Consider the following 26,867-nt stretch of genomic DNA (forward strand, 5'->3'; position numbering starts at 1 on the left):
ATCCCTGTGTTGCTGAGAAGATTGAATCATTCATAAATTATTATCAAATAATGTTAATACTATATACAATGATTTTGTGGTTCTGCACATTTTATTTTGCATTAGTTCACACAAGTCTTTCCAAGTTTTTCTGAAATATAACTGTACATTATTTCTTATTGCACAATAGTATTCCATTACATTCATAAATCACAGCTTATTCAGCAATTTTCCAATTGATATGATCTTCGGGTACACTTCCAAATTGCTCTTCAGAATGATTCTCAATTTCTGTACTTGCTTTTCATGTTTTCCTTTACCTATAAATGATTTTAAACTAACTTAGTCTTATAGAAGTCTACACGCAAGTTTGTAGATTTTTATTATTTGGTCTGATTAACCTTTTTGGATGACTCTAGTGAATTTTAATTCCCTTCTCAAAATTCATTCCTAAAAGGACATTCCTGCTTTTGGCTTCTAATTGTAGTTTTTTTCCCCCCTGGAAGAGGTGGGGGATGGTGTTCTGATTTAAAAAATCAATAGGCATGCTGAAATTGTCTATTTTGCTCTTTCAAGTATTCAACTACTTCTTAATTATACTCCTTGTCAGAAGCCCTATTAGAATGAAGGCCCCTAGACATTAGAGGTACCTTATTTTTTGCACTTTTATTCCCTAGTACTTACATGTGTATAATAAATACTTTTTGATTGAGTGTGAAATGGCACCCTGAAGGTTCAGAAGATAAAAAATACAAAAGCTGAAGAACTATTATTCTGAAGCTTAAACTCTACAGTTCTATATAGAAGGTCAACTTTTATACCTATCAAAAGTAGTAATAATATTCACCACAAATTATTTTCCCTGACTTGCCATCTAAGTAATATTAAAAAGTAAGGAACCCGTCTGATACAAGTATGATGACAGGGAGAATAAAGGATTGAAGAGGGCAAAAGAACTGGAGCTAATAGCCTCATACTAACTTAGGTAGGATCCAGGAAAGTCATGTAATCTCTCAGAAATGGATTACTCATCTATATAGTGAGGGAAATAGGAACATCTATTTCTTCATGTGAGACAGAGGTGAAAGAGCAGACAGAAGCAAAAATCCAGTGAATGACATGAGATGATGAGGCATGGAGAAGGGGGAGCTTGGCAAAAACTTCAATTTTTCAGTGAAATATCAGACAAGGTTCTTAACTTAGAGAAGAGAGGAAGATAAATTATGTAAAGTTTGGAGAGGGATGAAAAGGTCTGGAAATGCCACTATGATGAGTAGAATAGTGAATTAATAATTAGAAAGAAGGATTTCATGTTGTAGTGAAGACTCATTTGAGATTATATAAAATAAATTAGTAGTGGACACAATCAGCACATTATATGATGTTCTTTTCTCCAGCTTCATTCAGCAGCCCATGAGTAGGATTGATATAAGCAGATATTAGGAGTAATCCCTCTCTGAAACTGGGTCTAAAGACAGAAAGACCTTAGTTCAAATCAACTGTAACCCTGGGGCATTTTATTTTCCCCAAATGTAAAAAGGGGTCATGTTAGCACCTAGTAGCCAATGAGTATCAAATGAATTAATATCTGTAAATTGCTTAGCATACTACCTCGTTACAGTATAGGAGCTTAATCTTTTTCGCCATCTCCATTACCATTCTAATTCAAGCTCATACTACATGCTGCCTAGAATATTCTAATATCCATGTATCTGATCTCTGGTTTCATTCCATTCTACAAACTTATATTTTTTCTTAAATAATACAAATGCAGATGGTATGTAATCATATTGTAGCTCTACCAAACTGTGCTACTTCATGTAACATGATCTTTCTCACATCACTATCTATACCCACAATATTTCTTTCAAATAGAATGCTCTTCTTCCTCTTCACTAAACTTTACCTATGCACAATTTTCTCCTTAGAGATACTTCAATCCATGAAATTACATGAGAAAATTTTAATAATGTACTTGCAGATTTTTCATTAAAAGAATGGAAGAAAGGAATTTTATTTCTTATTCAGCCTTCTCATTTTTTCATGATGTAGCAATGGATCAAAAGTTAACCCGACTTATTCAAGGTTATACTATTAATCTAAGGAAGTATCCTCCTAACTTTCAACTTTCTATTTTTACTATTTCACATTGCCACCTCTCATAAACTAAGGATTTTCTTCCATATTAAAAATGAAACAAATGAAAACTACAAAAAGCAATCTATGTCATGTGCTATTAGTGTAAGAGAGAGAGGAATAAAGTGCTAGACTTGTCATGACAGTTTCAAAAGTAGGCTCTACAGTTTATTAGCTGTGGCTAATCACTGAGACCACCTCTGAGCTTCAGCTCCAGTGTCTGTAAAGCACTAGACCCCAACAAGATTGCTCTGATGAAATTCAACTACAGGAAAGCATAGAAAATGCCATACAAACTTGTTTTGTTTGTTATAATTTACAATTACAAGTTTTGTATTACCTATATATACAAAGCTGAGATAAATTTCAAAGTATGTTCTGTGAATCCTGTGGATATAAACACACAAGTCTAGGAAGAAGAGATCTTCTGTAAAGAGCATAATTACGTTGTAGTTTAAAGCAAATACTTGTGTGGATTAATAGGAAGGCTTAAGGAATTTCTGAATATTAAATATCATAATGTATAGAAGCCTATCTCTTCTTTTACCTCTTCTCTAGAAAAATAATCAAAAGTCATTACTATTACAAGAGGTTTCCCACATTCATTTTTTTTTTTGGCTCTGATGATAGACACTGTGATTTGCATCAGCCCTGAAAGAAAGCAGTCCCCCTACAAGATAACTCATAACCACTTATGAGTTTGAGCTAACCTCCACATGGGAAAAACAAGGGGAATGAAGAATACCATGTCCAAAATAATACATCCAGTTAATAGAAAATCTTTAGAGTATTTCCACCTATGGATAACTACATGTGTATTTGCTAAAAACTCCAAATGGAGTCTATGATACAACCAAAAAACAAATGAACAGCAGACAAGGGAAATTTTTAGAAACAAAAAACAATGCAAGCTATTTTCTTGAGGAAGGAAAAAATTCCAATTTGATAAAAACAAAAATGTTGGGAAAACTAAAGGAACTTGGCAGAAATCAGGCTTAACCCACTATCTTACATCACAATCCACAATGCATCATAAATGGATATATGACCTTAGCATTAAATCATAATATAAAAAATACGCCTTAAAGAGGTAATGGACTAAATATGCAGAAGGATATATATATATATATATATATATTTTGGGACATGGCCAATGTGGAAATTTGTGCTGCTTGACTACATAAATGTTAGAAGAATTTTGTTTTGTTTTGTTTTCATTTTAAATCATGTAGGTGCCAAGAACAGAGAGTAAATATGCATTGACAGAAAATAAAGTGTATTTTAAAAAAGCAAGCAAAAGCAAAGAAGAACTCTTGTCATATTGGGTAGACTTCCAGTGATCTCATAGGAAGACACAAGAATTATACAGAATGGATAGAAATGGTTAGATGATAATTAGCATTCACTGTTCATATAAGACAACAACAGATCTACTGGAGTTCCCCCCCCCCCCAATTCCCATTCATGAATGTATCATGAATAAGACAATTTTCAGAATAAAAATTTCCACCCCAAATAATGAAAAAGTGTGGAATAATCTTCTAAAAAGCAGATTATAATAAGTATTATAAAAGTCATCAAGGGAAAATATGATTAGAAAAGGTGTACAATAAAGCATTGACAATTCATACAACATATGGACAGATTGACATTATATGTGGCAAATTAGAAACCAAAAGATTTTAAATACTGACATAATAAAGTTCTGTCAAGATGCTGGGGGAAATAATGTCATTCAAATCTTTTGATTATGTGAAATAAATCTGCATGAACAGAAAGATTAATGAAATGAAAACTTACTCAGAATCCTTAAAAATAACTTATTTTAACGATTTCTAAATAATCCTTTATTAGGTATCTTATACAAGCTATGGGCTACTAAATGACAAACTATAATTCACAAACTAATTTAAATAAATTATCTGCCAAATGGAGGGATAAGGACCTACTTTCATTTCTAAATGTGGGATGTATACAGTCATCTCCATACTTAAGTCACTAGGGAGGGACCTTATGCTCTAGGTGAAAGGAACCAAGCAAAGCATCTCACAAATATTTACTGGTTCACTATTTGATAATTGACTAGATTGTCTCTAACCCGATTTCACATTCTCCAAGATAGGTCCTCAACCTTTCTAAATGCTACATGAAAACAAGCACACTATCTATAATTTATATCTTGCCACATACCTATGATGCACAATGTTGTGTACAGAAAGGGATATTTGAACTGAATTACATTTTCTATTGTTGGGAAGAAACAAAAAAATACTAAAAGGAAATGAATCAATATGCAATTATCCCAAAAGCAGTTTAGCAATGAGTACTGAAGTAGCTATAGACAGATATATAAATATCTTATGGCAGAGGTTCAAAGAGATTTTTAGGAACTAGTTGATTAGAAGTTACGAAGTGGCTTTTTATTGATAAAAGAGACTCAAAAACAGATTTCATAGTGATTTGAGAAGAAATTAAAATAAAAAATATAAGTAATAAGACCAAGGGTTAAATTAAGATGCTAACAGTTAAAATAATCTTCAGGTAAAAAAATATCAAACTTTACTTAAAATTAGTTTATATAAAAATTTGATTTGCTCAAAGCTTCAACTTAAGTGGCAAATCCAGTACTATAAAAACTCAGTTTTTTCTGACTCTAAATAAAATCTGTTTAATACAATACGGTCCAAGATTCTATATCCAATAATCATAATTTTGTATGTCTCCCAGACATGGGACATACATATATGTATATCTGGTAAAGGCCCAATAATAAATGTTTAAAAATAAAGGTACATTAATCCAGAATTGCACATTGTATATGTGTTTACACACACACACACACACACACACACACACACAATTTGTTACTCTTTCTTTTACAATTCCCCTAAAATAAATATTATACACTAAAATTTAAGTGATAGAAATCTTGTCAGAAGCCTGCCTGTACTGTAACATTAAAATTTTCTTTTTAATGAAGCACTACTTAATGCTACAAATTAGAACTAAAAAATCTAGTAAAGTCATTAAAAATAAGATCAGCATGACAAAGAAAAAGTTATGAATAACCAAAAGTGTAGTCAAAATTAACTGTTTAGATTCATAGATCAGTTGAAATAGAACAAAATCCATGCTAGAAATGAAAATCTTTAAGATGTTGATGAGGGGTAAGTCACAAAATTGTGAGTCAAATTAAAGAAAAAGGCAACATACTATGAATAACTACCAAGTCAAAACTACCAAGCTAATTTTTCATCTATAAAAATTTACTAAGAATTCATTGGTATATGTCAAAGACTCCCACAAGAAAACAATGGATTGCTACAAACAATAATATCCTTTATAAGTCATTCAATTCACTGAAGTATGTAGAAGACAGAAATATATAAGCATTTACAATACATTTATAATCTTGCATAATTGTTTTACTATTGCAGCTAAAACTGGTAGCCCTGGAGTGGGTCCACCAGTATTATATAAGGCATTAAAGCCACCTGACTAAGGTATCAATAATTTGATAGTTATACCTGTTTATGGTAATTTTCAAAAGAAATAACTATCTGAGAGTGACTCAATCTGATAGACTGTTTATGGGCATCAAAGAATGGCTGAAGGTTAATTCAGATATGAGAAGCCATTCCTAACTGAATTGCCCTTAGTTGTTTCTATTCTCTCTTCTTGTTATATCATATTGTACTTTTTTAGCCATATAAATGTAAACCGACAGCTTGAAGTTGGTAGGGAGCTGACTATGGAGTTTGAAAAACCTGAATTCAAGTCATATTTCTGTAGATGCTTCTTTCAAGATTGTGGGCAAGTCAGTGCCCCAAGAAACATTCTAGAACAAGTTACAAGCAAGGTGGAATAGATTGAGAGTTCCCCATATCAATGAAATCACTGTACAGAGCCATTCCACCAAAAAGAAATAAGTACAGAAGCTACTTCATTTTGGTCTTTGCATCTCTATGCTGGTAGTAGGGGTTGAATGTTTGTTAAATCGAACCAATTATCTCACTTTGGAGGCAGAAGATTCATTATTTTTAATTTTAATTAATTACATGACATACAATTTTAATTATTTTACAGTGAAATTTATTATGTAGGCAAAGTTATAAGTTTGGAAATTCTATATAGGGAGAGTTTTTATATATACACTTCTTTTAGTGCTCACTGTGAAGGGTAAAGTTGTGATTCTATACTATCTTTCTAACATAGAATCTTACCAAATATGAATGAAAAACTGCTTAGTTCATTAAATGAAAGACATCCAACAACAAAAGGCTTGGACCTAGTTATTAAAGCAGGATTTGGCAATAAGTTGACCATAACAAGTGTTTCTATTACATGCACAAGAAATGAAAAAATAAAATGCTCAAATGCCTAAAAGAGGAAGCATACAAGGAGAAAAAGATGCACATACAGCAAATGACTTACAAAAAATGTATTCACATAGTGAATTAATAAGCACTGATAAAGCAGCTACTATGTACCTGGTACTGGACTGAAAAGTGGAAATTTAAAAAAGAGGCAAAAGACAGTGCCTCCATTCAAAGAACTTACAATCTAATAGGAGAGACAACAAATATGTAATCAAAAGAGAAAGAGGATAAATAACAGAGAAAAGGCACTAGGATTAGGAGGGACTAGGAAGCCTTCCAATAAAAGAAAAGATTTTAGTTGGGACTTAAAGGAAAGCTGCAAGATCAGTAGAATAGAAAGAACATTCCAGGCATGAGCGACTACCTAAGAGATGTAGTATCTTATTCAAGGATAAGCTCAGAGAGCATCTCAGTAAAAAGGTGTTAGAAGACAGGAGAGGTAGGACAGAGCTAGGGTTGAAACTTCTTTGAATGCCAAACAGAGAATTGTATCTGATCCTAGAGGGTAATAGAAAAACCTGAGTATGGGAATGACCTATGCTTCAGGAAAAGAACTTTTGTGGCAGAATGGAGGATGGATAGAGTGGGAAGAGACTTGAAGCCCTCAAATTGACCAATATTGCAATAATTTAGGCATGAGATGATGAGGTCCTATACTAGAGAGGGTGGGAGTAGGGTGGGAGAATTTTCAATTTTCAAAAGATGTTACAAAGATGAAATTTACAGGCCTTGGCTGGAGGGGCCCAAGTGAAGAATTCAGACTTTAGCCTGAGGGACTAGAAATTGCCCTCTATATTTAGAGAGAAAGCAGAAGTAGAGTTCCAGAAAATGATACTTTTGTTGGACATGTTGAAAGTTCAGGAGAAACTGGAGATGCTCAAGATTGGAGATTAGTGGAGAATTTCATAACAAAATAGTAGATGAGAGTCATCAGCAAAGATGGTGATTAGATCCCTGGGAGTTGATGAGATTATCAAATGACACTACAGAAAAAAAGAAGAGAGTTCAAGACAGAATTCTGAGGGTCAACTATGGTTAGTAAGTGTGATCTGGAGGATGATTTGGCAGAAGTCAGAAAAGGAATGGTCAGGAAAACCAGCAGTGGTGTTAAGAAAAGTCAGAAATTACTGATAATATAAAATATTTAGGAATCTATCTGCCAAGGGAAAATCAGAAACTTTATGAGCAAAATTACAGACCACTTTTCACACAAATTAAGTCTGATCTAACCAATTGGAAAAATATTAAATGCTCTTGGATAGGGCGAGCAAATATAATAAAGATGACAATATTACCTAAACTAATCTATTTATTTAGCGCTATACCAATCAGACTCCCAAAAAACTATTTTAATGACCTAGAAAAAATAACAACAAAGTTCATATGGAAAAACAAAAGGTCAAGAATTTCAAGGGAATTAATGAAAAAAAAATCAAATGATGGTGGCTTAGCTGTACCAGATCTAAAATTATATTATAGAGCAGCAGTTACCAAAACTATTTGGTATTGGCTAAGGAATAGATTAGTTGATCAGTGGAATAGATTAGGTTCAAGGGATAAAACAGTCAACAAATATAGCAACCTAGTCTTTGACAAACCCAAAGATCCCAGCTTTTGGGATAAGAACTTACTGTTTGATAAAAATTGCTGGGAAAATTGGAAACTAATATGGCAGAAACTAGGCATTGATCCATACTTAACGCCGTACACCAAGATAAGGTCAAAATGGGTTCATGACCTAGGCATAAAGAATGAAATTATTAATAAATTAGAGGAACATAGGATAGTTTACCTCTCAGACCTGTGGAAGGGGAAGGTCTTTATGACCAAAGCAGAACTAGAGATCATTACTGATCACAAAATAGAAAATTTCGATTATACCAAACTGAAAAGTTTTTGTACAAACAAAACTAATGCAGACAAGATTAGAAGGGAAGCAATAAACTGGGAAAATATTTTTACAGTCAAAGGTTCTGATAAAGGCCTCATTTCCAAAATATATAGAGAATTAACTCTAATTTATAAAAAATCAAGCCATTCTCCAATTGAAAAATGGTCAAAGGATATGAACAGACAATTCTCAGATGAAGAAATTGAAACTATTTCTAGTCATATGAAAAGATGCTCCAAGTCATTATTAATCAGAGAAATGCAAATTAAGACAACTCTAAGATACCACTACACACCTGTCAGATTGGCTAAGATGACAGGAAAAAATAATGATGATTGTTGGAGGGGATGTGGGAAAACTGGGACATTGATGCATTGTTGGTGGAGTTGTGAACGAATCCAACCATTTTGGAGAGTAGTTTGGAACTATGCTCAAAAAGTTATCAAACTGTGCATACCCTTTGATCCAGCAGTGTTACTACTGGGATTATATCCCAAAGAGATTATAAAGAAGGGAAAGGGACCTGTATGTGCACGAATGTTTGTGGCAGCCCTTTTTGTAGTGGCTAGAAACTGGAAACTGAATGGATGTCCATCAGTTGGAGAATGGCTGAATAAATTGTGGTATATGAAAATTATGGAATATTACTGTTCTGTAAGAAATGACCAACAGGATGATTTCAGAAAGGCCTGGAGAGACTTACACGAACTGATGCTGAGTGAAATGAGCAGGACCAGGAGATCATTATATACTTCAACAACAATACTATATGATGACCAGTTCTGATGGATCAGGCCATCCTCAGCAACGAGATCAACCAAATCATTTCTAATGGAGCAGTAATGAACTGAACTAGCTATGCCCAGAAAAAGAACTCTGGGAGATGACTAAAAACCATTACATTGAATTCCCAATCCCTATATTTATGCACACATGCATTTTTGATTTCCTTCACAAGCTAATTGTACAATAATTCAGAGTCTGATTCTTTTTGTACAGCAAAATAATGTTTTGGTCATGTATACTTATTGTGTATCTAAGTTCTATTTTAATATATTTAACATCTACTGGTCATCCTGCCATCTAGGGGAGGGGGTGGGGAGGGGTAAGGGGTGAAAAATTGGAACAAGAGGTTTGGCAATTGTTAATGCTGTAAAGTTACCCATGTATATATCCTGTAAATAAAAGGCTATTAAATTTAAAAAAAAAAAAAAAGTCAGAAATTATTAAGGAAGAGAGGGTGTCCAACATTGTCAGAGCCTGCAGAGAAGTGGAGGAGAATGATAGGGGAAAAGCCAATGGACACAGAAACTATAAAATCATTGTAACTCTGGAATTTCCATGGGTAATAAGATCAGAAGCTGAATTATAAGAAATTATGAAGAGAATAGGAGGAAAATGCATGTACTTGTCCCTTTAAAGATTACTAAAGATTAAAAAAACAAGAAAAACCTCTGCCTATTGTCAGTATTACCACCACAAATAGGAACCATCATCCACATCCACATTCTAAACAATACCTTTTTAAAAAAACACCTTGTAAAGAAAAAACTTTCCACTAAAGGTGAAGCACAATAAACGAAGATTCCTCTTTAAAAATAAATTGCTCAAAATATTTTTAAATGTATAACAATTTATAACATATAACCTGTAACATGCTCATAAAAGTATGCCTAACTAATGACAGTACTTTTAAAATATGCTAATATCCTCAATTAAGGCAGAAGTCTTTCTAGTAAAGGCTAAATATATTTAAGCATATAATTAAAGGCTTTACTGTTTTTTAGAACATAAATATGTTCTGTGTAGTTCTGTTTTACACTGCGTGGATCCAATCCCCCAGAGAATTATTTCTTTTAAAATAAAATTTGTAGGGGCTGCCAGGTGGCCAAGTAGAGAGAGCATCGGATCTAAGTTCAAATATGATTCCAGACACTTGACACTTAACTAGCTATGTGAACCTGCGCATTAAATGCCAACTATCTCTCCGCCCTTCTCAAATTTTTATTTGTAAGTAGGAGTGAGAAATGGATCAATGATTTCACTGGAAAAGGGAAATACAAAGGGAAACTGAATCAATACTGATCCTAAAGTCTTTGCTGCCTAGAGAGTACTTATGTAGAAGAGTGACTACAGTACTTGGCCTGCAAGTCAGAAGACCTGTGTTTAAATCTAATGTCAGATTCTTACTAGCTATTTAACCTCCTAGGGTTGCTTTGAAGACTGAATGAGATCTAAAGTGCATTACACAATTCCTGACACATATAGGCATCTAATAAATGTTTTCCCTTCTAGAACCTTAAAAGGTTAAGAAATTAAACCAGACTCACTGAGAAAGTTATTTGTTAGAAGAAGGCCTAAAGGTCTTCCTAATTTCAAGACCAGCTTTCTATCCACTCTCTTACTACCTATCTCTGACACTTAAAAATGCTTTATCAAATTTCCTTTTCTTTTTTCCTCTAAACTGTAAAGCTATTCCTCAGGCAATTCTGTAAAAGCAAATAGGGACAGTTTTTAAAACCCCATGCTGAAGGAGACATTTAAACCTTAAAGAAAACCAGGAAGGCCAATGTTACAGTGACAGAGAACTTGGAGGAAAGTAAAGTCAGAGACTGGGAAGGTATCAAGAGAACATTCTGTAAAGGTCTTTAAATACCAGAGGATTTTGTATTTAATGTTAGAAATAATGTGAAGTCCTTAAGAGTTCATTTGGGGGAAGTGGAGGTGAAGGAGGGAGAGGAGATGGACATGCTCAGATTAAGGATTAAGGAAAATCACTTTTGGTGATGAAGGATGGATGAGAAATCAGAGAAGGCCCTGAGACAAAGACCAATTAGATTCAAGTATGACATGATAAAATCATGTGATGAAAGCTTATACCAATACACCAGGACAAAAAAATGTTGTGAAGGTACAAAATGAAAGACTTAGCAACAGACTGTATGTGATTTTGAATAAGAGCAACTAGAATGACACTGAGTCAGACTACCCGGGAAGATGGCAGGGTCTTCAAAAATAATATTTAAGTTTGAAAAAGGAGAGGTCTGGGAAGAAAAGAGAATGAGGTACTTGGAACATATTTTAGTTTTAGGCACCTGATAAAAATGACAATACCAAAACTGGAGTTTATGGGAGAAGACTGGACATACAAATCTGGAAATAAATAAATTCATTAGAACTGGTGATTTCATGGTGTGGAATGAAAAGAGGGTTCCATATAGAATCTTGGGGAATACTCAAGGTTATTAGTTGTGAAAAGGAAGAACATCCAACTAAGCTGTTAGACGAGATAGTGGATAGAGTCCTGGACTTAAAAGTCAAGAAGACTTGAATTTGAATCCTCCTCAGACATGTTAATTGTGTGATACTGTGCAAATCATTTAAGCTGACAAGTAATCAAGTAGAAGGGAAAACAAGATGAGAATATATCATGAAAATCTAGGAAAGGATCCTTGTCAATGGCTACAAGAGTAAAGGATTAAGATGGAAAAAGGACTAGTTAGTGTTAAAAAAAATTTAACGGTGACTTTGAAAAGAGCTGTTTCAGTTGAAAAGAGCATCAGCATCAGATGCCAGATAACACCTGTTTTAGAATCAAATGAGAAGTGGAGAGAGCTTTCTCAAGTTTGGTTGAGAAGGAAGGAGAGATATTGGGCAATAGCTAGCAATGATGATAGGATCATGTGAGGGTTTTTAAAGGATGTAGGAAAACATGTACATATTTGTAGGGATCATAAATGAGACCAGCAGATAGACATTGAAGAGGAGGAATATAACAGGGAGGGACAAAGGGGTTTGCAGTGGGGCAGATATAGAGAATGTCTAAGTGATGTAAAATGAGAACAGAAAATCTTAACAAATGGTCTCAATCTTTTCAATGAAGTAAGAGGATGGTCCTCAAATGAGAAAGTGGTAGGAGGGATATATAGTGGAAGGCTTGGCACAGCTGTTGTGGGGAGTGGGTGAGGAAAATATATTGGGCAAATGCAAAAGGAATGCCTCTCACTAGTAAGGATGCAATTTGAGATTTTAAATTAGAATCTTGATTAGAATGTGTTAGAATGTAAAGTCCTTGAGGACAGGAACAATTTTTGCTTTTCTTTGTACTTTCAGCACATGCACATGGTGCTTCCTTGGAACAAAGCACATGTTTAAATACTTGTTTCTTTTAAATCCTCTGTAATTAACCTCAGAAGTTAAAGTCACTACTGATCACTCTTTTGTAGTTTGAGTTCTGCTTAACTGTGAGTCATTTCAGAGATCTTCCCAATTTGCTCTGAAATTGGCTATTTTGTTATTTCTATGGCATAATAATATTCAACAACATTCATATACTATAATTTGTTTAGCTATTCCTCAACAAGATGAATGCTATTATGAAAGCTCCTATGCACATAAGGTTCTTTTTTCTTTGATTTCCAGGGCTTCAGTATGGAAATAGTCTCGTGTTGTCTCCCTGTGTTAATTTAACTTCACTCTCCTATTTTCTGGGTTCAAATACAAACTCCTTTGTCACTGAAAGCCCTTTATAACGAGGATTCAAATTACCTTTTTGGCTTATTAAATATGGCTTCTATTCACACATTTGATAGGCCAGCCAAACTGGCCTTCTACATGACAATATTCTTGTTTCTCTACTTTTGCACATGTCATTCCAACAAAAAACTAGAATACATCTTACTTCTCCAATGATTTCAGAATCCCCCCAGATTCCTTTCATCTTCAGGTACAATGTCATCTCCTATTTGCTTCTGATGTCTTCTCTTCTTTCCTCCAAGAAAACCTTACTTTGTACTGCTTTTGCATACATTAACATAACACAACTTCTTGTTAATTAACTTACTTGAGTTCAGAAATGCCTTCATTTGTATCCTTGCAACCCTGTATCTAATACTATGCCAAACACATGGGATAATAAATCCATGTTTGATCTTAGAAAGAAAAGCCAATTAATGATAATTCACTAATTCCCCAGGCCAGAGGTCACTTTTAAAATACATTTTGTTCAGTTCCACCACAGAGCCCTTGGGTTATTGTTTACCATCTACCTATTTAAGATGCTAAAGGATGTGTAGTTTGGGAAGCAGGACTTAGGGGCAGGGGAAAAATCAAGTAATCACCTAGAACCAGGGAACAGGGATCTAAAGATCTTTCAGCACCTGGCTGTACTCAACTGAACAAAAGTGTTCCCCTCAAATTTTCTTTCAAAACTCAACTTCTCACCAACATTATAAACTCAAATCTTCAGTGAAAATGGAGCTCTTCACAACAAAAATCAGGAGAAATCTACTTGTTTTCCCTCCTAAACAGACTTAAGCATTGGACTTCTGGGGGAAATGGGGAGAGAAGGGAAAAACGGAAGTAAACAGAAAACAAGAAACTAGAGCAAGCAGCTCCCCACATTCCCACAACCAACCAACCAACCAACCAATCAACAACAACAAAAAAAGTCAATTAACCACAGAGAAAAAAAATACTCCCTCCCCAATTGTCCAAAGGAGCTAGAGTAAAGTAAAGTAAGTAAAAATTCGCTACAGAGAACCTGAAACAATCCATGGTGTTAGAACCATCAAGTTTCTCTAAGAAATAAAAAGACATTTGGCCAACTGCTTTAAAAAAAAAAAAAATCTTATTTTTAGCCCTTTCCCAATGAAAAAGGGCAGATCCTGCACTTGGCAAAATACTTTTTCTACTCTAGCAATTGTAATAGTCATTTCTTTCAAGATATTAATAATCACCATAATCAAATTCTACCAATAATGAGCAAGACAAAAGAAAAATACACTTCAATACAACAAAACAATTCTAAAACACAGGAACAAACTACAGGAAAACAAAAGAAATGTAAAAATAGGACAAATTTAATTAGAAAACAAACACGAATCAATATAGAGCTCAGAAAAAAGTCTATGGATGAATGTAAACAAGTCATCTGTGCAGGAATTAAAATAGGACCTGTTGAGGTCAGCCAAAAAAAAAAAAAAGAGGGCTGATGAGGTTCTGGTAGTATAGTCACAGTTACAAGGTAAAATGTGTATAATGATCCACAAAAAAACAAATGACAAAGGGAAGACATATAGACAGGAGATTCAAGATGACAGTGTCATGAAAATCTAGAGAGGACAAATGAGAAGATAGTTGACAGCATCAAATGCTATAGAAGAATATTTTCTCAAAAGGACTTAAGACTAACTTATTTCATGTTCATGATTTTTCATAAGGGGAAAAAATACTATTCTAATTTAGTAGATAAAACAAGCTAGTAGAAAAGGAGAAATTCCCTGGATCACTTATCTCTAATATCAAATTTTATCAAATAACTAAGTAAGGATACAGTCTCAGACCTGGAATCAAAAGATGTAAATTCATTCTCGCACGAGACCCTTGCTGTGTGATTTAGGCAAGTAATTTAGTCTCTGCCTCAGTTTTCCTAAGTGTAAATATTTGTAAAGAGCTTATCACAGTGATTGGCATGTGATAGATGCTTAACAAATATTCAATTTTTTTTTACCTCATTTCCTTCCCACCCCCATATAGAAAGCAAAGCCTCAACACATAGTAAGACTACAATACTTATTAATCAAGTTTTATCCATTGCAAACTATGTGCAGAAAATAAATACAAATAATAAAACAATTCCCACACCCAAGGAGTGTATTACATTTTACATGAAACATAATATATAGTTGAAAGTACCATGAAGAATTTTAATTAATTTCTTAATGAATTATACTGTTTAATCCAATCCCATGGGGGACATATAGAAACAGCTATACACTAATAAGATTCTTCCAACTGCTCAAGTAAATTAACCTTTGTAGGTTTGTCTTGACTTTGCATTTATATTTTATAGTTCCAACTCAGTTCTGGTGTTTTCATTAGAAATGCCTGAAAGTTTTACACTCGATTAAATGGTCTTTTTTTTTTTTTAAACCCTGTAGAATAATACTAAAATTAAGTTGTCTCCAATCCAAAAGGGAAGGAATGTGAGGACTCTCTCCTAAGCTTATGGAACTTGAGAAATAGAAGCTCCTACTTGAGAAATGGAGAGAGAAAAGAATCTTCAGTTAGAAAAGCTCAATTTGACATGTGTTTCTGATCAGAAAAGAAGGGAAGGAACAAACCTTAAGAATTTCCAACTGTATAGTTGCACCGGAAGATCTGTTATTTCAAGGCTAAGTTGTTAAGTTCCTTGATCAGAATTAGTTTGTCTATTGGGAACACCGACTTGCTGCCCATAACTTTTTAAGGCTTTAAGACTAAATTACATACACGGCATGGGTTTCAATTTTATATAGTCCAGGTCATACATCTATATAAGTTAATATTAAATTTTTCACTTATTTTATTCCAAAAAGAACATTTTATTGATTAATGCCTTAATTCTCCATGATTTTTCCCTCTAAGAAGAGGCACTGATATCAACATGATTCACTTATGTGTAATATATATCCTTCCTTATTAAAGGCTTTAAGAATTCAAATGTATAAGTTAAATTATAATTTGCCGATTTGGAAGACAAAGGAGGAAGCAATATAGGTCAACTTTGCACTACTCCAACAAAGATCCAAGAAGAACAAATGGAATAGTGATAGAAATTTGAGAAACCATAGAGGATCACATTTCTAGCCCAAAATCATGGATTCAGAACACAGGTAAGTGACCATGATAGGAACTATTTTAACAGGCCTGGGTCACCAGTTCTCAAATTCATCAACATCTCCTCCTCTGTAGAAAATGTTCACTATGACTAGAAACGTATACATTCTCTTTGCCTAGGCCATGGATTCACTAACTTAACAGAGTTTATGCCAGCTCCCACAAATTAATTTTTTTGAAACTAGAGATTTACGAAAATCATTATATATTTTCAATAACAACTCATGCTTAATGAGACCAATTTTTTCAATGAAAAAGTTAAAATTTGAGTTAAAAAGCAAGAATAACAGCAAACTCAAACTAAGAAAATATAACAGATTTGTATTGTAGGTACAAATAAGTTTAGTTTAAGTTGTCTTCCACCTCACTACTAAGGCTACTCATGACACAGTGACTTGAATCCCTCTATTTGAATATGAAGTATAAGCTTGAAATTAAACAATATTTCAAAAGTAACCTAAGTATGTGTTGTTTCTCAATGCTATTCATTTTCCTTTGTTTTGAAATTTGATTTTATTATAGACTAGAAAATCAAATATGACTATTTCCATATACAATAACTAGAAAATAAAGCCTTTACATGAAACCACAAATTATCTACACGCACCATCTACTAAACACAGTAGCACCAACACTTCCCGGCTTATTGGTATTGCTCTTGGAACTATTCCCTAATCTCTCTTTATTCGCTTTAAAAATGTTTTGTTGGTGTTCATTTCTCTCTATCCCTATTTCTGTACTTTCCTTGTCAAAAATATGAATACAAAAGTAGTCAAGACACACACATTTTTGTCCTCAAGACTGTAGCATTTGGAGATAAAAATGGGGGGGGGGGGGAGAAGGACAATGTCCATATTACTTATAATTATTGGGATCAGTTACAAATCTAAAGTATGTTCCTGTTCAATACAGTAATCATTAAAGATTCTGTTAGGGGCAGTGGATCAGCCCTGAAGTTAGGAGGACCTAAAACACATCCTAGCTGTGTGACCCTGGGCAAGTCACTTAACCCCAATTGCCTCACACACAAACAAAACAAAAACAAACAAAAAAGATTCTTACTATTGCTCAAAATGAAATTATGAAACATTGCAAATTTATTGTCAATATATCAAGATGAAATAGTTTGCAATTCTTTTGAGAATTTCTCGTTTTTCAAACTATTAACAAACACAATAGAACACTTCAAATTACTAATAAAGTACAAATCAAAACAATTGTAATATCTCATTTACCTATATTAATACTGTAATAACAATACTGCAAACAGTATGGAAGAAGTTGTAGAAAGACGGGCAAACTAATTTTTGGTCAATGTTTAAATTTTAGGTTCAATTCTTTTGGGGGGGGAAAAAGGGGGATTCACTAAAAAGTTATAGCCTTAGATCCAGAGATTCCATTATTAGGCATATATCCCAAAGAGTTCAGTGACCAAAAAAGACTCCTTACAGACTAAAATGTTTATAGCAGCACTTTTTTGTGACAGTAAAGAACTGGAAACAAAATGCTCATTGGCTAAAGAAACTGAAGTAAATGTAGATGATATAATATTACTGTGGTATATAAGAAATTAATAATCTTTAAAAATATATGGATTCATACATACTGATGCAAAGTGAAGTAACAGAGCCAGGAAAAGAATATACAGAATACTAACACTAGAAAAAGAAAAAACAATTACAAAATAAAGCAAAATAAATGCTTGATTATAATTACTCAGTTTGGCATGACTGCCCAGTACTTAAAGATAATTTGGGTTTAATACTCTAATAATGTAATATAATATCTTGCTTAGTTTTGATCAACTTTTAAAATAAGAAAGAACTCTGCAACAGAAAGAAAAAAAAATGAAATGGGAAATAAATATAAGTAATTTAAAAACAAAATATTTTAAAAGAATAAATTTCCAATATATTTTAAATGAGAATGATATGAGAAAATTTTACCTCAAAAGTCTGCAAAGTCTTTATTCAATATAGCTTGTCATCCAATTTGAAAGTACTGCATGTTCTATGGACAACCACTTGTATAAGAGAAGCCCCAATATCAATCATTACACTTTTTAAAATAGTCCATTAAAAAACTATTTAATAATAATATACCCTTTATATAGTCCATAATAATAATGTAGTCTTTCTAAAAATGTGTGACAACATGAGAACGAAGCATAGGATATTACAAAACATGATGGCTCTTCCTCTAATGTAATATATAAGGTGTTTGAACTCAACTAAGAAACTGCCATTTTAATCTAATCATAGAATCAAAGATTAAGAAAATGTTTTTTAAAAAAAAATACTTCCTCCTGAAACTTGCATAGTTCGTCTTTTTTTTTTAAGTAACAGCACAATAATAAAATTAATGCAACATCCTCGCATTCATATTCTGATCTACACAAATAAAAACAAGGCTGTGAAAAAATGCAAAAAAATTGTGTTAAAGCACACACACAAAATTGGGAATATATAAAATGCAAGTTTTACTATCCTACAACAAAAATAGAAGTAGAATCACTTCTTAATGCCTAACAAATTAATTCTCAGTTTTGAAGTATGAATAGATAAGGAATTCACTTCCTTATATTCTTTATATAAAGGCTTTTCTTTGGCTAAAAAAATTGGTTAATAAATTTTTCTTGTAATAAGCATGCTGAAAGAAGTATCTGAATCTGAAAATCATTGTTTGGGGTATAAATGAAAAAAATATTTGCTAGTTTGTCAAAATGCCTTTCTTGAAACCAAATTGTCTATGAAACAAATTTTTTTGCTGTAGCTCTTTTAGAATAAATATCAATCTTGATTAGTGTATTAAAAAAGAATTACAACATGCAATATCACCCGGCAACGTTGTTTTGAAAAACTCCGATGAAAAATCTTGCCAATTTTACATTCATTTAAAATAACAAGCAAATAACAATTGTTTTTATAAAAGCTATAATGAGTAGCTGAATTTATCCAAATAATGAGCTTAATTGTTTATATAGACTGCTTTTATAGAAACCTGACCATGTTTTTAAGAGAGATTTCTATAAGATTTAGATACTACTATATCACAGGGAGACTTTCCCATTACCATTATCAACCAATCCCCTCCAATCATGTTACCTATGTATATTTTGTCATCTGTTATGTATGTATATTTAGACATAGAAAAATAGGATATTTAAGAACAAAAGCTGTTTTTATTTTCTGAGTCTTGTCTTCCATAACTAGTAAACATTTTTTGGATTCGACTAGAATGCAGATATTCAAAGAATATAGTGAAACAGGTGACTTTTTCAATTTCTCTACCAGCATACGTTTTGAACTTCTCTAGCTTCTTCACTAAGTTCTCAGTAAACTGATGAATAGGAAAGACCCTTTTGGCAAGGTATCATCCAGCCTTCATATTCCTAACTAAATCCATACCCATGGCTCTCTGATTGGAGGATGGAGCCATGACCTCAAACTCCATTTAAGAAGAGGAAACAAGACAAGATACCTGATTGACCAATCTCTTGGCTCATTTTGGATTTCTTTGGCTTCTCTGGCTACATTCCTTTAAATTTCTTTAACTTCTTTAGCAAGAAGCCAGTAATTTTCCCCTGCACCGATTTCAGCTTTCTTTTGTGTGTTATCTTCCCCATTAAATAGTAACTCCTTTAGTACAAAGAGTTCAAACAGATGTTGACAATTTGGCACAAAGGCAAAGAAGTTAATGAATGTTTTCTATAAATTTTTATAAAATGCAATCAAGATTAGCATACTACAAAGAAACATCTTTTAGTAAAATTCAATAAACATATTACAAAGGCAACACTACCTAGTATTATTCTTGTCTTAATTTTTAATCAAAGGCCACAAAAAGCACAAGGATTACTCATAATCAATAAACTACCAACGTGTATTCATATTTGGCAAATGCTAACTACTGTAATCTGATAACTAAATTACAAGAAATAGTATTATATCACTTAATTGGCATGTCACTTGATAGCATCTTTAAAGAAAGTTTTATTATTCACCAATTCCAAATTCAAAATGTTTTTCCTACACAATTGTCTTTTTAGAAATTACCATATTTTCTTAGTTTGTCTCATTTTTTTGGATGAGGTTTCCCCCAGACCCGAGTGGTAGGCATTTAACAAGATTCAAATTTATATCTCGCAACATAAACATAACACTACCTAAACAAATGAAGGGATCCAATTTCCCAATAAAAATAAAACACCGTAAAATTTCAAATGAAACAGAAGCATCTCAAAGTAGGCAAATTAATGCCTAGAACTGGAATACACCGAAAGAATAGATTAATAAGTCTCAGCACAACTGTTAATTTCACCTGAGTTTGATAGTTAAAATTAACAATGGGAAAATTTTTTAGACTTAATATTCTTTTAAAAGATTATACTTAAAAAGAGTAATTAAAATTTTCTTCTAATTTATTCAGGAGGTCTGATACTTAATTCCTGAGCCCTTAGGTTTAGACATTTTTATTTAGTCTAAAAACCATCAACAAATAAGTAAAAAATAGCTACGCAAAATTCTTTGTTATAAGGGTGAGCTCTCTGGGTGCAGAGAGGGAGTATAAGAGAATTTAGGTAAGAAAAACAAGATATCACTAAGAATTTACTTTAAAAAATACACACAATTAAAAATATACATATATGTAATGTTTTAGTTAGCTTTCTGGAAGTCTTGGGACCAGTTGTCATTTCAGCAGAGTATTCAGGAGAATAGCCAGGGATAAAGTCCAAAAGTCTCCTTCACAGTCTGTCTCCCTACCTGGGGCCCGGGCTAGATTTTTGAAGGCCTTCAGGAATGAGTCTTGGTTTCAATGCAGGAAATGCAGGAGAGCCACCAAGAGGCTGATGAAGATGGAATGTCTCTCATTTCAGCAGAGAAGTGAAGGAGGACAGACCAGTCACCAAGATGGTGGGAGATGGAATGTCTGTCTCCCAGTCCTTGTTGGCTCTTATATACTCTTATTACAAGTACATCATCATAGGTGCCAATTTTGTAGAACTATATTAAGTACTAAGTACATGTAAAACTAAATAACCATTGTCTTATTAATTCCACTGAATTAACATCTTGTTGTATTCATAACTCATAACACAATAAGGCTCATACTGAGCTTTAAGTATATTTCTCCAAAGTTCCTGCCCTTTACTTACACACACACACACACACACACACACACACACAAACAAACACACACACACTCTGATATTAAGAAATTCTGGTCCCAAGAAGAATTGCTTTTCTGTTCAAAATATCTGCTTTTTTCCTTTAAACAAACTTGTAAGTACAATACACTAGTAGTATGTCAAGCTGGTTGCTCATTTGTGCAATGATCATTAAAGAGCATTTTCTAAGGTTTTGATCCTTTTAGATTTTTCCTTGCTGATTACTATCTGAAACAAGGTGTACACAATTTAGAAGAAGAAAATAGTTCTGAAGGAAATCTGTCATTTCATTGTAAAATGAGGAAAAAGTCTATATGGTATTCATTTGTTTCTAGTAAACTTTTATATTATGAATGAAAAACGAATCTTTTCAGTCAAAGTAAATGCCTTTAGAGGAAACAAAGTTTTCCCCAACTCTGACACGTACTTATATTAAAAAAAAATAAAAAATAAAAACTGATGGATGGATTTAGTGCATACATTTTAAGAAACATTTGTAGATGTAACTTTGAAATTTTAGATATGGCTTCTGTCCAAAAAGGTATGAGCCCAGTTTTCTTTCTAAAGAGCATCCAAGGTGATTAAGATTGGAGAATTCCTTATTACTACTCTCTAAATTTGTAAAATAGCTTTAAGTTCTGAGCCTTAACTTGATAAACCTTCATTTCTATATTCTTGTACTAGACTGTAATTGGCTGACTCACTATATGCAAGTTATAGTTTTAAATGGCATTTTACTGCCATTATTTATTTGGGGGGTTTGTACTTCTGCCCTTAAGATAACCTTTTTTCTTCCCCAAAAGCAATTATAAAAAATCCAATAAATTAACACTTAGCTCTGATAATCTGTTGAAAAAGTGAAACTAGAAAAGAACTTGAGATGTACAGTGTGCTCAACGTGGCAACCACATAAATCTTATAAATTAAGAGGAAATTCTCACTTAAAATGTAAGAAGGTAAACTGATTTGAAAAGGAGCAATAGCAATAGTGAAAATCTGTAAAATGCTTTGGCTATCCCTTTGATGGAATTGTAATTAGCAATTTAGATCTTAAATTAAAATAAGCCAGGAGTCTCATTTTTATAGCTTTACTAAATAAATCAATTACAACAGCATGAATACCAAAAGAGATTGGGGGGAAGGAAAAATGACCTATATATGTACCAAAAATATTGATAGTAGCTCTCTTCTCAGGGCAAAGAAATTGGAAATTGAAGGGATACCCATCAATTGGGGAATGGCTCAATAAGCAAACTGTGGTATGTATTTGTGATGGAATATTATTGTTCTATGGGAAATGATGATAGGATGCTCTCAGAAAATAAACTGGAAAGTCCTCCACAAAATCAAGCAAAGTGAAATGTGCTATATACAAAGTAACAACAATGTTCTGGGATGACCAGATGTGAAGGACTTTGCTTTTTTTTAGTAAGTTAAGGTTTAACAGAATCATCCATTACTACTGTGAAGGATTTAGGATGAAAAATTCTATCTATACCCAGAAAAGGAATTGACTGTACCTGAAAACAGATTGAGGCATATATTCTCATTCATATTCTCTCATTCTCTTATCCTCTCTCTCTCTCTCTCCCCCCCCTCCCCCTCCCCCCTCTTCAAGCTTGAGGGTTTAATTTTCATTAGGATGGGAGATCTTTCACATCTTGAATTTTATGGAAATGTTTTGCATAACTTCATATGGGGTTTCTTAATTATAAGGGGATATAAAGGAGAGAACCTAGATCACAAAAATGTTTTTAAAAAATTAAAATTATTTTTAGCGTAACTGGAGGAAAATATTAAATAAAATGAATTGGTAACAAGGATGAAAATAATCAATATTTATGGGATCAAATAAGTTGATGCTTGAGAAAAGTAATAAAAAGATAACAAAACAAAGTAATAAAAATACTGATTAAGATCAGTTCATGATGGAAGTTCATGACGGAATAGGGTCAATGCTCTGATGAAATAAAAGGGAATGAAAATTATATAGAGGATTGACTCTAACTTATAAGAAATCAAGCCATTCTCCAATTGATAAAAGGTCAAAGGATATGAACAATTTTCAGATGATGAAAATATTTGATGATGATGAACTATTTAGACTCATATGAAAAAAAGTTCCAAATCATTATTGATCAGAGAAATACAAATGAAGACAACTCTGAGATACAAGTACACACCTCTCAGATTGGCTAAGATGACAGGAAAAGATAATGATGAATGTTGGAGGGCATGTGGGAAAACTGGGACACTGATACATTGTGAACGGATCCAACCATTCTGGAGAGCAATTTGGAACTATATTCAAAAAGTTATCAAACTGTGCATACCCTTTGATCCAGCAGTGCTATTTACTGGGCTTATATCCCAAAGAGATATAAAAGAAGGAAAAGGGTTCTGTATGTCCTTTTATGTTTGTGGCAGCCCTTTTTTTAGTGGCTAGAAACTGGAAACTGAGTGGATGCCCATCAATTAGAGAATGGCTGAGTAAATTGTGGTATATGAATGTTATGGAATATTATTGTTCCAAAGAAACAATCAGCAGAATGAATACTAAGAGGCTTGGAAAGACTTACATGAACTGGTGCTAAGTGAAATGAGTAGAACCAGGAAATCATTATACACGGCAATAACAAAATTATACAATTATACAAGGATCAATTCTGATTGGCATGGCTCTCTTCAACAATAATGAGACGATTCCAACCAGTACCAATGGTTCAGTAATGAAGAGAATCAGCTACACTCCAGGGAGAGAACTATGGGAAATGAATGTTGATCATAACATAGCATTTCAACTCTTTCTATTATTGTTTGCTTGCATTTTTGTTTTTCTTTTCAGGTTATTTTTACCTTCTTTCTAAATCTGATTTTTCTTGTGCAGCAAGATAACTGTATAAATATGTATACATATATTGTATTTAAAATATATTTTAACATATTTAACATGTATGGGACTGTCATCTAGGGTGGGGGGTGAAGGGAAGGAAAAGTTGGAACTGAAGTTTTTGCAAGGGTCAATGTTGAAAAATTACCCGTGCATGTTTTGTCAATAAAAAGCTATAATAAAAAAAAGAAATAAAAGGGAATGTCATTTGCTTAAGTGTGAACCTTGTGATTGTAGCAAATAAAACAAATTTGAATTGTAGACAAAAAATTTAAACTTTGTTCAGAAAATGAAAATTTTGAGTTGAGTGATATAAGCGTATCTATGATGAATAAAGATGATTCTAAACAGCAAAATGAAGGACAAAGAATCGAGGAGACACAGAATATGATCTACTTAGAAGTGGTTGCAATATTAACGGCACTGCATTTTAATAGTTACAGTGGAAATTGAGAGCAAAGTTGGGGGATGCTATGGGGAAGTAATATTAAGTACATGATAAATCATGAGTTTAAAAATAAATGGAAAAAAAGTTATAAACAAAGGAGGCCAGGGCAGTGATGATCACAAATAGGATAGCAAAGAAGTAAATCCCCAATTTAATATAGAAAGCATACATTAAGTACATGTTATATGCTAGGCAACTTATATAAATAAGAAACCAAGACAGTGCTTAGAAAATTAAATTCAATAAAAAATGTGTAGGAAAGTGAAAGAAAGATGAGGGAGTAAACAGGATAGATTCCTCTAGCAGGTGATATTTGCATTTGTTTTTAAATGACAGGAAGAGTTAAGTTGTAAGGAAAAGACTGAGCAAAGTAGGAAAATAATCAGCTCAGTTTCAAATGTTGAATTTTCAATTAGTGGTAGAAAGTTCAATGGAGACGAAGATTTGGAGCCCATAAGAGATGTTAAGACAGGAGATAGGAATTTCGGAGACATCTGTATAGAAAAAGTAGTTAGGGGAACCCCAAATCAAACCTGGTCTAAGATAACTTAATAGCTGTCTCATCCTTAGCAATCGTTTGCCTCAATTTCTTCAACTCCAAAATGGAGATCAGTAACACCACAACTTACTTTACAAGTTGTGAGGATCAAACAGGATATTTGTAAGATACTTTAACAGCAATGCTTGGCACACACAGGCATTATACACTGATTTCCTTTCCTTGCTAAGAATTAGGAATCAGTGCAAAGGATTAAAAAAAAAAAAAAAAAAAAAAAAAAAAAGGTACAATTAGGGTTATAGCTGAAAAAAGCTGAAAAGTCAGGGAGATCACCTAAACTCCCTCACAGATAAAAAAAAAGAAATTAAATGACCTGACTCATCCAAGGTCATATTGAAACTAAAACTCAAGACTTTTTGATTCATGTTTTCTAACTCAAAATTCAGCCATCCAGTACGGTGTATCAAAAATGGAGGAGAGGATTCTAAACAAGCAAATGGTTGCTAATGTCAGAAGCTGCAGAAAGTCTTAAAGATAAGATCACACTGGATTTGTCAAACAAGTCTTTTATACTTTTCAAAAGAACTACTTTGGGTAAGCAAAAGTTTAACTAGAAAAGTTATCTGCTTAGTTCCACTTCTTTAATATCCATCTTTTCCAATAAATTAATAAATATTATTTAACTTTAATAGGACTTTAATATTTGCAAAGTGCTTTTTTACTTTATCTCAATTGGGTCTCATAACCCTGGAAATTAAATACATTAGGCATTTAATGATTGCTATTTGAAAGGTGAAGACGACCATTTTACTATGGTCATACTACTATAAGTTATAAAGGGTGTACTCCAAATTGATATCATCCTGACTTTAAGTCTAGCAGTATTTCCACTGTGACCCCATTGCAAATGAAGCCTTTTTTTTTTTTTTAAATATAAATTAGGATTGGAGAGCTAGGACAACATGTCAGAGGAAATAGATGGAACAAGAAGGGGCAGTTAGATGACAAGTGGATAAAGCATCAGCCCTGGAGTCAGGAGGACCTGAGTTCAAATTCAGCTTCAGAATTTAACACTTACATCTATGTGATCCTAGGCAAATTACTTAACTTTAAATGCCTCACCTTCTCCTTACCTCTCCCGCCCCCCAAAGGAATATGCAGAATAAATGAGGATGGGTGGTTAACCTAAAAACTCTGTAATGATGAGCAAGCTTGTTTTGAGAAATTCCCTTTAAAATTGTACACATGTACACATTTTATATGGACATTGCATTCTACCCTTGTAATTTTAGAACGCTTTTCATTATCTGACATAACTACAAGGCATAAAAATCTCCATTTGTAATTCTCTCTTCCTCAAGACACACACACACAACCAGTAAGTAAAATACATCTATTAAAACTGTACATCTTGTCAATAATCCATAATGAGTCCTATTCTGCAAAAATGAATAGTTTTGAAAAAGCCACCTGAGACTAAACTACACACCATGAGACAGTACACTTAGCACACCATGTCTAAAATTAAAAACCAAATCAAACCAAACAAAAAACACAGAAAAATTTCAAAGAAACAAAAACTGGAGAATGGGAGGGCAAGGGTCCCTTAGGAAAATATATAAGGCCAAGGATAGAAAGATTGTGCAGATAATGAAACATTACAGGTATGCAACTATACAGTGCCCAGGAGGTGTTGCTCAAATAGGCATTAAACATTAAACAGGCACTAAAGGGGCCAAATAGTCTCATTTCACTCATGACAGTATCAGCCAGCAATGGAATGTATATTCTTGTGAGGAAAATGGTACAAAACTAATAC

At 33.1% G+C, this 26,867-nt stretch overlaps 1 protein-coding gene across 4 annotated transcripts in view; it reads right to left on the minus strand.

The window, feature by feature from the left end:
* Positions 1-26,867, minus strand: part of CDYL (chromodomain Y like) — a 156,826-nt gene that overhangs the window by 94,734 nt on the left and 35,225 nt on the right. The window lies entirely within an intron of this gene.

Source organism: Sarcophilus harrisii, chromosome 1, assembly GCF_902635505.1.
Source record: "Sarcophilus harrisii chromosome 1, mSarHar1.11, whole genome shotgun sequence".
Lineage (NCBI taxonomy): Eukaryota > Metazoa > Chordata > Mammalia > Dasyuromorphia > Dasyuridae > Sarcophilus > Sarcophilus harrisii.